We start from the raw sequence: 14,050 nt of genomic DNA, 5'->3' as shown, positions 1-14,050 counted from the left end.
AGCCTAAGCAAGCACTACAGATTTTGTTTCATTCTCAATAAAGCTTTAGTCACAGCACATAGGCCTCTGTCTTTCATGGGCTAAGAAAGCACTATTAAAACACCGCTGAACTTGGAGGCGGCCAACTATCCAATGCAGGGCAGGCAAAGCACGGGCCGCTCTGCATTTGTGGCTAGAGAGCAGATTTTGGCTGTCTAAGCCAGGGACTTCAGAGCAGGAGGTGGGGAGGCCCTGCGGCACATAGGAAGCATCGTAACGCTTCTGTGATCTCCTTCTCTCCCTGCTCCCAGGAATGCTCCCCTTTCATCCTCTCCACGCTGTTTCTGAATGTGGAGATGGGGAAGAACCACACCGCCTAAGAGGCAGCGGGGAGGGGGCAGGGAGCGTGGGTTCTGTGAACTGAGCCTGGAGTCCTTGGTCTGAGCTCGGTTCCCAGAAACTGAAAAATCCTTTGGCTGTCTAGACACTGTCTTGCAGCTACAGGGCTGCTGTCTTCATCAATTTGTAATTATTGTCTGAATAAAATGTACTTTTAAATTTAATATACCAAACATAATAATTTTATAACCATACCAAGTTACACATAACATATTTTATGTCTGATTAAAGAGAACATCAGCAAGTAGTCCTCAAAACACCTGGATCATCCTAGAAGCCAGAAGAAGCAAAAAGAACTGGAAACAGAGGAAGACTGGTATACAGCATCCGTTCCTGTCTGTAAGGAAATTTAGGGAAATTCCTAAACTTGTTCCTGTTTGTAGGGTGGAGCTTAAGGAAATCTGATCTGAAGGAAAACTTATTGCAATTTTATTTAGCTGGGAACAACTCCACTTAGGAATTGCAAGCAACCATATTTAATTTAAGAACCTTTAAGCAATCTCAATCTATTATTTGAAGAACGACATTTTATTCACTTTTGCAAATAATTTCCGTTAATGAACATCTTATTTTTTGTTCCTTTTAAAAGATTGTCTCTAGTGGTGGTGTCAATTCCATGCCTATGCAATAGGAACCAGCTACTGAATTTATTTTAGGTAGAGAGGGTTTATTCTAGTGGCAACAGTTAAAAGGTTTTATAGCTCAGGCAGCATTCCCTAGTGGTGAAGTCTAATTGAGAACTTTATTAAAAACTGTGGCAGGGAGTTCTGTAGACGCAAGCCTCAAAGTTAGTTTTTTAAAAAAGAAACATAGGTGGGATAACTCACATGCTGTTCCATGGCATCTGGTGACAGTAGTGGAATAACCTATAGTGAGTTTTTTTCCCCACATGTGGGTTACAGATTAGAACATTAACTGACGGCTACAGCATCTAACCAGAACAAGCCCATTATTTCCAGACATTTTACATCTCTAGTTTTTCTATACATGTCTTATTACATAGTTTTAGAAATCCTTTCAGGGGAGTAAAGGCTGGTATAAATACCTTGTCTTAAATTCTAAAAGAAAATATTTCATAATCCAAAGCTGTTCAATTTTTCAAATTTTTCTGAAAAAACACAAAAATGATCCTTGGAAAAATCTTAAAAAAAAAAAAATCGAGGGTTTTTCCGAGCCTTCACATCTCTAGCTGGGATAGACGAAGGGTCCATCCAGTACAGAATTCTTTCCCCAACAGCAGTTGGCCTGATGCCTCTGGGAGCTCACAAGAAGAGAATATCCCGCACTGGTATATGAACATGGAGGCTCTATTAAGTTATCACAGCTAATAATCATGCTATGTTTCTTTATTTCTGAAGATGAGGGATATCCAAAATCTTGTCTGGGGGCAAGTAGGATGTAAGAATTTATGGGTTCTTAAGGAAGGCATTGTCAGGGTAGAAACTAAGCCAATAGAGTCCCAGAGCAGTTCTGATTCTGAGGAGGAACAGCAATCCATGGGAGAGGAGCTCGCTCATCTCTCACAAGCACAGCAGCTGGCAGATTCCTCCTGCCAGCATTCCTGGGATAGATAGTGACCCTGGCAGTGAGAGCGCTGGAGGCTCGGCACAGATGCAGGGAGTGACGACAGATAGAGGGCGCGGAAAGGAGGCGTAGTGCTCATTTGGTGCGCAAACAACGGTCGCGTCCCGAGGACCCAAGGGAAGGAGGGAGGATCTCTCCCTAGCCCATAAGTTCAGGGTCTTCCCGTGGTTCTCCTTCAAATGAGGACCAACTGCCTTACCTGGAGCTTAGGCTACTCTGCTATCTTTCCCCAGTGCTGTTCCTTGCTTTGTCGCTAGTGATGAGTATCTGAAAGAGTCATAAATAAAGGAATAAAGTCTCGGAAAGAATCCTCGTCGTCTGTGTCCTGAGTTGGCTATTGGTGGGGACTGCAAGAGGCAGCTAGGCTGCTCCTGACAGACATGGACTTGATTCTTGTGTTGGCCTACTATGCAGCGTGGCTACGTCCTGGTGAAATCAGGCCCTTGCAGTGGTTTACATCCTCAGCAAGCTCAAGGAAGGTGCAACTGATTTGGAACAGCTACTGAAAATGTGATAAAAGGAGCTATGTGGATTGTTAATGGGATTTAGAAATGCCACCTCAAAAATTTGTATTTGTGCTTTCTTATGTGGTAAGTGTTCTAAATCAGGTAGTGTCAAAAGACTAGTTAAGTTTTCATAAGTCTATATAAAAATCCTGAGATATTATTTTTTCCAGAAATCAAGTTGGGAAGGGAGCATAACCACTGGATATATGTTTCTATATACTAAGCTTATCACAACTGAATGCTATTGAAGGCTGACTAAAAGACACCTGTGGTTTACCAGGACCTTCCTAGCTATAAAAAGCCAAGAAAAATAGTCAATGAAGTATGATACTACTTTGACTTGAGTAAATAGTATGAGCTCTAAAAGGTCAACGTCAGGCAAGACAGCTCAATATCCTTGCTTTGCAGGTCCTACTCCTTGTATGCTGTCAGCCTATAACATGAAAAAGAATGGAAGATTTACTGGAGAACTGAGTAACCAATTCACCACTAAGATTTTGTAGCTGAGGCAGCATTCCCTAATGATGAGGTCAAACTGTGAACTTTATTAAAAACTGTGGCAGCGATTCACAGACCCAAGCTCCATGTTGCTCTGTCACATGTAGTGGCAGTGGTATGGTAACATACAGTGTTTCTCTCACAAGTGGTTTTTAAAACTACACTCATTGACCTACAGTATCTACTCAGAATAATCCTAGAAACACAGGACTCTATATAATAAAACCAAAACTGTCAAGAACGCATCCCCCCCCCCCGCGCCCCCAATGATAATATGTTAACTCTAGTCACATGTTAGGAAACCAAAGCATGACTTGGAGCATCTGTATATGTCTGTAAGATGAAGGATGTTGAACCTCAGGCCCAGGGGCCAACCTGTCTGGAGTCCCCCAGGTGACCATGCCTTCTTCTCTTGTCACACCTTTTAGCCCGACTACCAATCGTTTGGTGGTTTCCAGGCTTTTGTGTGCGTGTGTGTTTTCCTCCATTCTTAAAGGCTGACATGCCTCTCCTAAGGTCGAGTTACCGACAGAAAGAGCTTTAAACTCAAATATCCTGGTGGTTTGGGTATTGTGGCCTGCCCTTTTTGCCTTCGGCACTGCTGACCGCTGAAATGTGCCGCCAAGCTTCTCCGAAATTCAATTTGGCCCTCAGGCTGAAAGTGGTTCAACACTCCTGCATAAGATCAATAATTTTAATAAGGAATGGAAGAAATCACTATGTTAGTAAACTTACAGAGATGATTAAAAATGTCCTCCGCATTAGCTTCAAAATTTCCAGAATCTTCTATGTAATAGAAAGACATCTCCAGTCTTTTTATTACATAGTTTTTAGAAACTGTTTGGTGAAGTAAAGGCTAGGTAGCAATATATGAACACACAGTCTTAAACATGTTATTCATCATTCTAAAATAAAAATATTTCATAATCTAAAGTTGTTCAATTTTTTTCAGAAAAAACAAAAACTGTCCATTTCCCGCCCCCTTCTTTTCCTGGGCCTTAACATCTCTAACAAAAACTACTAGAATAAGACTACTACTGTGTTTATTCTATAAACTCTGGGACTTAGGAGATCTAGGGTCTAGTCCCCACTCAGCCATGAAGCTCACTGGATCACTTTGGGCCAGTCCCTGACTCTCAACCTAACCTATCTCACAGGGTTGCTGTGAGGATAAAATACAGAGAAGGACTATGTAAGCCACCTCGGGTTCCTCGCAAGAGGAAAAAGGGTGAGATATAAATTTATTATATTTATATCCCATCCTTAATAATAATATTAAGCTTATGGCAATTAACTATTGTAATATAATTGGTTTGCTGGGACACTTTAGACAAATGACATACATTTCTGAGCCTGGCTGAGTTTTAATATTTAAATGCTGATCCACACAGAAACCTAGCAAGCCAAGTCTTTTAATATTATCTAATATTCAACTTTTGAATATTTCTGCCCTAATCCCATACCAAGCATGCAAGATATCCAACCTGCCTTAAGGCCACAGCCATGGCTTCTTAATCAGCCATGGATATTAGATTCTAACCTAGCAGAGAACCAAGAAGAAATAATCCTGCCACAGCTCACTGGGTCTTGATAGTAACTGCTTCTAAAGACAATGATAACTGTCAATCTTGAGTACAATACAGAAAAGTGCATTTCTCCTTAAAAAGGTTAATTCAGAATGATGGCTACCTTTCCAGTAGTATTTCTTAAGACAGTGAAGAAATCACAAGAGGTGAGTCAAGGGTTGTAAGAGTTTAATTGCTCTACCTGATACTGCTGCTGGACTTCTAAATATAGCACAACTTTCTCCTTATAGTGGAGTGGGCATCTAAGGTCAGCTTGTTAAGACAGTCTTATCTGAAAGATAACATTCAAGTATGAATGGTTGTCTTTCCAAAGTTGTGCTATCTAAGATACGGCTGTAGTCCTGCACAAAGTTAAGCCCCGTAACTCCCACTAAAGTCAGCGATTTAATTTACTTACTTTACTGCCCTTCATAAATATTTGTCCCAAGGTAGTTTACAATGTAAATTAACCAAAAACAATACAGATATTGTACAAGATATTGTTAGGATGGTTAAACTTTATAAAAATACATTTTTTTTCAATAGTTTCAGACAAAGAAGCTGCAATCTCTCTGGAGTAAGCCCCACTGAGCTTGATAGGACTTGCAGCCCAATCCTAAGCATATTTACTTGGAAGAAAATGTAAATATTTCTGGATCCATACTTGACTTACCCTGCTCCATTCCATTCCTGAAAATAGAGCATGAATTCTTCTTCAATTAAAATCTATGTCTGAAAGATCTGAAGCTTCTGATTGTGAGTCTTCACTTTAAGCATCACAGACTTCAAAGACCTAAAGATCTGCTTTAACTGAAATAAGTTTCTACGCTCTTTTGCATGTTCTTTTCTCAACTGTATTTTCAAACCTTCTCCAGCTTTTTACTTAATGAAGGAATCTGAGGCAAGCAAGAGTAGTCAGAGACTGTTCTGTACAATGGACTTGCTACCATATTGCAGAAGAACTATGCTTGACAGACTCCCGGATTGTGTTCCTAGACCAAATATCTAAACTTTCTGTATTCTGCAACAGTGGAAAACACTTCTACACATCAAATGGGTTAACTGGTTAGTAATCAAAGAGTAAGAAAGCAATTTATTATCAATTATATTGCTACCATTGCATCCTGGATATGAAATTTGCAGCTGTTTGAACTGAGTGTGCAACTATTTTAAAACACCGATTAAAAAACTTTGCATTTTGAAAGACAATAAAATTTCATGAGAGGGTCTTCAATTTTCCCACAAGCTTCCAATTTTTCCATTTCAGGCCATTGAAAAGTTCTTCTCTCACTGAAATAATGTATTTTTCTGGATTCAGTAGCACTTGCTACACAGTGCTGCCGTGTTCAAGGTATGTATACATTAATTAACCCACCCATTCTACTTACATAAGCAACTTCCGTAAAAAGAAGTGATTTTCAGGAATCTTGCTCAAGTTTAAACAAGACAAATATCTAGTAACGTCTTCACCCTTTCTATACTGACTTAACTTTATACAGAGTCAACTATCTTAACAAAACTATACACTGAGAGATTATCTTGATAGGCTCCACCAAAACAAGGGTTTTATTTGTTGCAGCATCAACACAGTCACATCAGCACAAACTAGGCTGTCTTAGAAACAGTGCATTCAGATCAGATGTGTAGCTCTGCTGTTTGTGTGTGTGTTTGTGTTGAACAAGGTCCAGTAAGTTAAATAATGACCCTTAGTAGATGTCTGTGCTCTTAAGTGTGTTTTGTCTCTGGAAGGAGTTCTTTTACCTTTTCTTTGCCCTGAGCCATAGGGAAAGGTGTCAAATGAAGTCTAATTAACTGTCTTACATCTGTTGCAACTGCTTAAAAAGAAATAGCCTGGAAACAGCTTTTGTACGGAGCCTAACTGACTGCTTATGGCTATCTGGTGAGAAAAAGGATACTTTACTAATGCTCAGGGATTGTCTACATATTACATACATCTTCCTTGTGCTGAACCCTGGCAGTAAAAAATAGGTCTGACCCAAATTCTAGCAAACCCTGGTTCAAATTAAGTGGGGAGGGAGGAGATGAAGATTTTCACCTGTGAAGCCATGCACAATTTTGTTGTATACAGGTGCTAATTTTACACACTTATTTAAATTGTTTTGTCTTTGATCAATTAGAATCTGTGGAGGGGAGGCAGTAATAAGAGGCCTGGAGACAACTGTGGTCTCCAGTGCAAAGGAAGACAATATTATTTCCCCCACCTATATCAAGTTAAGAAAAGAGTCCTCACACTTCTTCCCCTTGGGAGTTTGTTTTTAACTTTGTAAACCAAGAACAGCTGGGCTTTTTTTAAGCCTGTGTGTTAAAGTTGGAGGTTATTTTTTCCCCCCTTCAAAAAAGTGATTCTTACATTCAGGTATATCAGTAAGTAGTCTACTGAAACTTTTTGTGGGCTAGTAAAACAACAACTTGTGGATTTATTTGCAAGAGTGGCATAACTAAGTATTTACACAGCTTGACAAATGGCCCTCTGCACAATCACTTGTGGACTGGAAACCTTGGTTATTCACTCGAATGGAAAAAATAACTCTGGGGAAAAAGAACCTTTCAAGATGCAAAATGGGCTAATTATTTTTGAAGGACAGCTCTAATAGGTTGGTAAGCTTCACTTACAGTGCAATCCTATGCATGTCTACTCAACAGTAAGCCCTATTCACTACAATGGAGCTTACTCCCAAGTAAACAAGCCTACGGGTTACACCATGGATAATTCTAAGCCCCCAAACTCAGAGACTTACGAGTATCCTATGCTGAGAGGGAGGCGCCTCGCACGTCCCCATGCTGCATTTTAGCTAGACGGGTGGTTTTGCCTGTCTACTGGAGGCTTCAGGGAGGGAAGGAGGCTGGGGCGGCCATATTAAAGATCGCAGGAATACCACCCTAGTCTCTTCCCCTCCCCACCCCCAGGAATGTCTCCCCCCCCATCTCTGCTAGCTATTTCTCTCTGCACCAGCTATGAGGGGGAGGGGGCGGGGAGCATGGTTTCCTGGCTCCAAGTTTGGAGCTCTGTCTTAAGAGCACACAGTCAGGAAACTGAAAAGTCCGATGTCCCGCAGTCATGCTCCCTCATTTCCCACTTGACTATGTGTCTTTTGGTATGGTGGGTAAAGCTAACATGGTAGCGACTTCACGCTGACCTTAAAAATGTTTTCTGGATGTTGATCATAAAAGCCCAGGTGGCTCTGAACATCAAACTTTCCCCTAGTTGTTGCTGTTTAGCAGGAACGTCTAAATTCTTTTCATTTAAGTTCCATGCCCTGTGGTTATGGACAAATCAGAAATCCAATGGTAGAACTGCTAACCATTGGAAACTAAGTTTCATTGGGACAGAGTAGCTTTCAGGATATATGAAGCTTTTTTCTTTTTTCCAAAAGTCAACTGGAGTTTCTTTATCTGAAGGTATCAAATGGTCAGAAGCAACACCTCTACCAATTGCAACTTGGCATTTGTCACTAAGAAAACAACTTAAATATTTAATTTAAATCATTATCTGAAATAAGCCAATTGGTTTCACTTTAAATCACTGCCTATGTCTGTTCAATCAGTCTCTGCTTCAGTTTCATTACATGCACATCTAGGGTAGTATCCAATGGTGTTTCAGTGCTAGCGGTAATGACGTTGTGCCAGCTTAACCCAAAAGGCAGCAAATCACCATTATTTCCTGTTGTGCTAGTTATGTTGCACAAGCATTGGTTTACGCTAGCGCAACATCAATAGCACTAGCCAGAGCACACTGTTGGATCCTTCTCCTACTTCCAAGTAAAGATGTTTAGGAAATAGTTACTATTTCCAACTGAGATCAATGGAATTCCTGGTAAGTATGCTTATGTTTGAAGCTTTAAACACTGTTGATCTTAACCTATCTGCTGTGGCACAGACAAGAGGCTTGTCCCACAAAACTACAGCAAGCAGGGGAGAGCTGTCCACTTCGGTTTGGTTCAGCTGCCTTTCTATTCCTGCACCACTACTAGACAGACAGGGCTATTGTGCAGAAAAGGAGAGGAATGTGTTCTTGTATAACCTGTTCTATCTACATGACAGCAAGATAGCTATTATCATTTTTCCTACATTTTAGAGTACTAAGTACCTGCCTTTGAATTTCACCAGAAATCTGTTTCTAGCTACTAGGCAGTAGGCTAATTGCACTGAGCACTTAGTGTAGGTTTAACTATGCAGCTATTGAATTAGATCAGTTATGAACAACTGGCATAATTCATCTCTTCTGCATTCAATCTAAGAACTTCTAGAATAATTTTGGATATGAATGAGGCTACTACTAACAAGGCATGTGTCTCAAAATCCTTCAGTTACTAAACTGCAACACCTGAACTATATTTTACAATGGTAAAGTGATTCTAATAATAATAATAATAATAATAATAATAATAATAATAATACTTTGGTATAATGCTCTCAAGTATTCAAAGTGCTTCACATGCCTTGCCTAGTTGTAAACCTTACAACAATCCTAAAATGTAAGTCAGTATCACCCCCATATTGCAAGTGGAATTCTGAGGCTGGAGGGAGGGGTGTTGCCAAAGGCCACCTAATGCGTTCACTGTGAAGCTGAGCTCTGAAGTAGGGACTTCCTGATTTGTAGCTCAGTCTTTTCAGCCACTACCCTACACTATCTCATGATGCTAACTACACTGTTTATTACTCTGCTTCTTGCCTCCATTATACTCTTAAGCCAGGGTGATGTAATGCTTGAGTATGTTGGAGATTGTGGGTTGCATTCAGGGGTGAACCATGGCAGATTAGCGTGTTGTGGGGGGGGGCATTCCCCCCCATGATTGGTAAATTAGCCACCCCTATTAGCCACCCTCTGCAGTGGGGGTAAGGGGCCTTGGGGTGGCTTACCATGTCATCTACTGGGCAATGCATGGATAAATCTGACTGCGTCATGGATAAATCCCAGTGACCATAGAGGCAGCTGCCGAGAGCATCCGGAACTTCCGGTGATGCTCTAGCCAGTGCAGGTGATCTCTATTGTCGATAGTGACAGCTGGAGCAGCCAGCGTGACCCGATTCCCACCACGGCAGCTGCTGGGATATGCAGCTGCAGCAACAGGAGAATGTAGGAACCACGCTGCAGGGATGGTTAAGGGAACCACACTGCCCTGCATGGTTCTGTGGTTGTGTGTGGGGCACACACATCCTGGTTCCCTTACCCCTCTCCACAGCATGGTTCCACTACCCACCCTTCCTTCGTGATTGTGTAAATGCACCCACCATCTTAGTTCAATCTACTGCACAGGGTTGTTGTGTGGCAAAGAACATGGTTCTCACTTCCTTCTTGGAGGAAGGATATAACAAATTCTCAGATCAGTGACTTATGGGAAGTATATGGCTTGCAAAACAAAGTTGGGTATAGATTAAACCTCTTCCTACTGACCTCCCATTCTGAAATGTATTCCCATCTAGGAAATAAACACAACATTGATAAAGAGAACTTGAGAAGGAAACTATTCCATGGTCCAAACAGATCACAGAGTGTTAAGAGGCCGTGTTCCTCTATGTAGGCTGACAGTTACTACTTCCATCTGGTCCAGCACTATATGACTTTGCTAGCCTAGAAGGGAGGACAGCTATAGAAAGCAAGCAAGAGAATAAGCTAGCTTGAATTCTCAACCTGCAGCAATATCGTCAAATCTGTTACCTCATACCATTAGACTCTTCCACAGTACAGGCACTAACATCTTATTCTAGGAGTAGTTAAAGGGTCAGAAAAACACAAATGTATCTGCTAGTACCTTATTCCCTTGTGGCACTAGACAGCAGAATGTCTTTACTGATCAAAGGATCAACTTCTGAGGAGTGATGGAGCCCCTATTTTTTTTAGCTTACTACCACAACACATCCAGACATGCTTCTAATTATCTGTTGCTTTAAGAAAAATGCCCATATACCATTTCTTAACACACCTGTGATTTATCCTTGGACAAATAATGCAAACAAAATAATAATTTTAATGTGGACATGCTTAAATGGATGAAGTCCAGAATTTACTTTAAGCAGCCCATGACCCAAGAGTAATAGGAGACACGGAGCAACACACTATGACTAACATACTCCAGGATCCCACCCACCTGCTGCATAAACAAGGATTGTTAATTCAACATAAGCTTCAATCAACAATACTGTGATTGAACTCTGCAATCTTGCGAACTGATCCACTGCCTGTAAAACAAAACACCGATAGTACCTAAGATTGTTTTATCCTGCTTTGTTCAGTTGGCTTGCAAACAAGCTCTTCTTTATTTTTATCCTGTTTTTAAGGCCAAGCTATTGGGCAGATATCCCTTGGATCTCCCTTCTGGGGTCTGTCTGTTTGGAATGATATTCATGGTTAACTTTGTTACCTTACGGCAGAAGTCATGTGTGTGTTCCAAGAAGTCTCTCTGAACATAATAAATACAAACTTCTTTACTGTACAGCAGATAGCTCTGATTATGGAAATTGCATCTTATTAACGTAGCCACTATGCCATGTGTAGGGAAGTTGATTCTGAAACAGTGATACTGTACAACCACATTAAGGACCAGTCCATGCATTCTACTAAGATGCCTAGACAAGTAATTAACTATTTTTATGATACTTTAAGGCTGCAATCCTATGCAGTTTGCTGTACATATGATGATGGCAATCAACAGGCGTAAGTATGCAGAATTTAGGATAATGCAGGATGATGCTACATGTAGTTTAGAATCTTTATTTTTTCAAAACAAGTCCTGTAAATTAGATTGAGTTGCTCACTTGTAAAACAAAGTCTGAAATAGAACACATCCAAAACCATCCATAGAGTCAATGACTTGAGCTGAGATTTAATTCCAAGTTATCTGCATACAGATTCAATATTATCAGCTAGCCAATGCCAGTTTACCTAGCCATATATAGGCCACAACAGACAAAAAGCCCTTCACAGACTGGCTGAAGAAATAAACCTTCTGCATTGAGATATCACACTTTGTACAGAGGGAGAACAGTTTCAGTGGCCAATGGGAAACAAACCAAACCAAGGAAAGGAAATGTATATACACCTTGACACATGGAGAACAAAACCATACATTACAGACAGGAGATTGTTTATTGGGGAGAAATAAATTGGTGTTAAGAAAGGACAGCTAAAGTAATATTAAGGAAATTGTTCTAGGGATACAGAAAATGATAGCACTGGAGCAAAAGTGTAGGCATCTTCTCTGAATTTACACCAAAGGTTTGTGCAGGTGGTATTCTACTCATTTGCTCAGTAAGTAGAAACCTTCTCTTGACTTCCAGTACTTCGAATACCTATGTTGCCCTTCCCTCTTTATTCCCTAGCCCAATGCTACCACATAATTTCTGGCTGAAGGTCTGTTGGGCATGGTGGCATATCAAAGCAAAATGGATAGAAGTTAAGAGAAAAAGGAAATGGAATCTAAAGAAGAAATTATTTAGGAATTGCTGCACAAAAGGGTGAGTGCTACAGAAGGGAGGCTTCTGGAAAAGGTCTTAATTTGCAAGAGACACCTCTATTGTGGATCAGTGACAGTGATCTACAACAGTATAAACAACAATAACCAAGCTGTCATATAATACAAGTAATGGCAGTGTGATGAAGTTGATGCCAGGCTGATTTGCAAAAAGTAAAAAACATAAATGGGCAGGAAGATATGAGTACGTACCCAGCTGGACAGACTTTTTAATATTGAAGGATAAAATGGGTAAGTGCGAACAGGACAGAGGTGAAATATTTCTCGGTGCGTGTGTGTCAGTGGCACAAGACAAGGATGACCAAGATAGGGATAACTAACACTAAGGAGTGTTGCATGTACTGCACAAATGGTAGAGAGCAAGGCAAACTACAGGCAGTTGACAGAATTAGTATTTAAAGTAGAGAAAAAAAATGAAGAGGTGCTAAGAGAGACAAACTCAGACTTTATTGGGTGGACAATGGCCAAGTTGGGGCTAAAGACAGTCTCTGAGAATAGAGAAAGGCAACAGGTTCTTTTGCCTAAAGGGAAAAAAAGGAAAGAGAAAGGGGCCAGTAAGCAAAGCCTTTTTGAATAAAGAGAACAGATGCCAGTTTTCGGAGTGATGAATGGACTATTTTTGATGGTACTTATTGGCATCAGGAGAGGATATGTTTTGACTGATTGATAAATAAATAAATAAATCCTAAAACACAGGGACAGGTGAACAAATGCTGAGGATGAGGACATACATAAGGTTTAGGCTTGTGAGTATGTGCAACCATGGTAAACCTGAACCGATCTAAACCCGCTTATTTTCCCACTCCCGCCCCCTTTTGTCGCTGCTTCCTTTCTGTGTTGTTTTCCATTACACGCGCAAGCCGTTGTGGCGGGGGCCTGCCCACGCCGCCGCCCCCCCCCCACGCAACACTCATCTGAAATACAGCCACATAACAATAAGGAAGAAGCGGGAGAGGAGGCTTTCGCGCGGGAGGGGCGGGTGGAGAGATGCCGATGAGCGCGGCTACAGGGGACGGAAAGGAGCCCAAGGCAGGTGTGTGTTGGGGAAGGGGTCCTTAAAAGCGGGGGCGGAGCAAGCGCCAGGAGGGGGCGGGGCTTGCTCGTGCGGGTCCCTCTACCCTCCCCTCCCCAACCCCCCACCTCACCCACCAGGCCGCCCCCCACACCTTTCCCAGCCCCCTTTACCTGCTATTGGCGAGGCCCTCTCCTTCTTCGGGCCCGGCAGGCGCGCGCGCATCTATTTTTATGCGTGCGCGTGCGCGCGCGCGCGCGAGAGAGAGAGAGAGGGGGTCGGGCTTCCTTTTCCTGACCCCGTCCCCGGGCACAGCGGCGCCGCCGCCGCCGCCCCCTATCTCGGCCCCCGTGTAGGCCCCTGCTGGGCCATGGCGGCCGCCGTCGCTGCCACCGCAGCCGTTGGCTCTCCCGGGCTCGCGCCGCGGGCGCTGGAGAAGGAGGGGGAGCAGAGAAAGAGGGGGCAGAGGCCCGCGCGCCCGTACGCAGGCGCTTTCACGGCGGCGACGGTGGCGGCGCAGGGCCACTCGCGCGCGCGGGCTAGCTGGCGCGCGGGACCCAGGCGCCCGAGCTCCCCACGCCCTCCCCCCCCCTCTCTCCTCTCCTCTCCTCTCCTCACTCCCGGCAGCCTAGCCTACCCTAGCCGGGCACTTTGTTTGTGTCCCACAATGCAGCGCGGCGTCGGCGGCTGCTAAGGAGGGGAGGGAGTCGAAGGGAGAAAGCAGTGGGCGGCGCCACAAGAGTCGGGACGGGGCGGGGCTGAATCCAAGAGAGGACGGAGAGGTGGCGAGCGCGAGCGCGCTCACCCGCCCGCCCGCCCGCCTTTGGCGGGAACGAGCCGCAGGTAGAACTCGCGCGGGCGCGCGGTTTTCTGAGGAGATGTACGCAGCCTTGAGCGCACCAGCTGTGTCTGTGTGGATACACACGTAAATGTATACGCACACACATATACACCTATACATGTACATACATGTGTATGTATATACACACATCTGTACATGTGTATGTATATACA

General features: G+C 42.9%; 1 protein-coding gene across 6 annotated transcripts in view; it reads right to left on the bottom strand.

Moving 5' to 3' along the window:
- ZBTB44 (zinc finger and BTB domain containing 44) overlaps positions 1 to 13,714 on the bottom strand; it is a 45,139-nt gene extending 31,425 nt beyond the window's left edge. For 2 of the 6 annotated variants that reach the window (XM_084803649.1, XM_084803646.1), the window contains exon 1: positions 13,210 to 13,714. The gene's annotated coding sequence lies outside the window, so the exon portion shown is untranslated. Of the gene's footprint in view, positions 1 to 4,733; positions 13,174 to 13,209 lie in introns of those variants that run through there. The other 4 variants (XM_084803650.1, XM_084803652.1, XM_084803651.1 and 1 more) reach the window with 4 other exon arrangements.
- Between the last annotated feature and the right edge of the window lie 336 nt (positions 13,715 to 14,050).

The sequence above is a fragment of the Heloderma suspectum genome, chromosome 6 (assembly GCF_057233095.1).
Source record: "Heloderma suspectum isolate Gila_16-S chromosome 6, 16-S_ref, whole genome shotgun sequence".
Lineage (NCBI taxonomy): Eukaryota > Metazoa > Chordata > Lepidosauria > Squamata > Helodermatidae > Heloderma > Heloderma suspectum.
The sequence above is the reverse complement of the archived record's forward strand: the minus strand, read 5'-3'. Positions and strand labels throughout refer to the sequence as shown.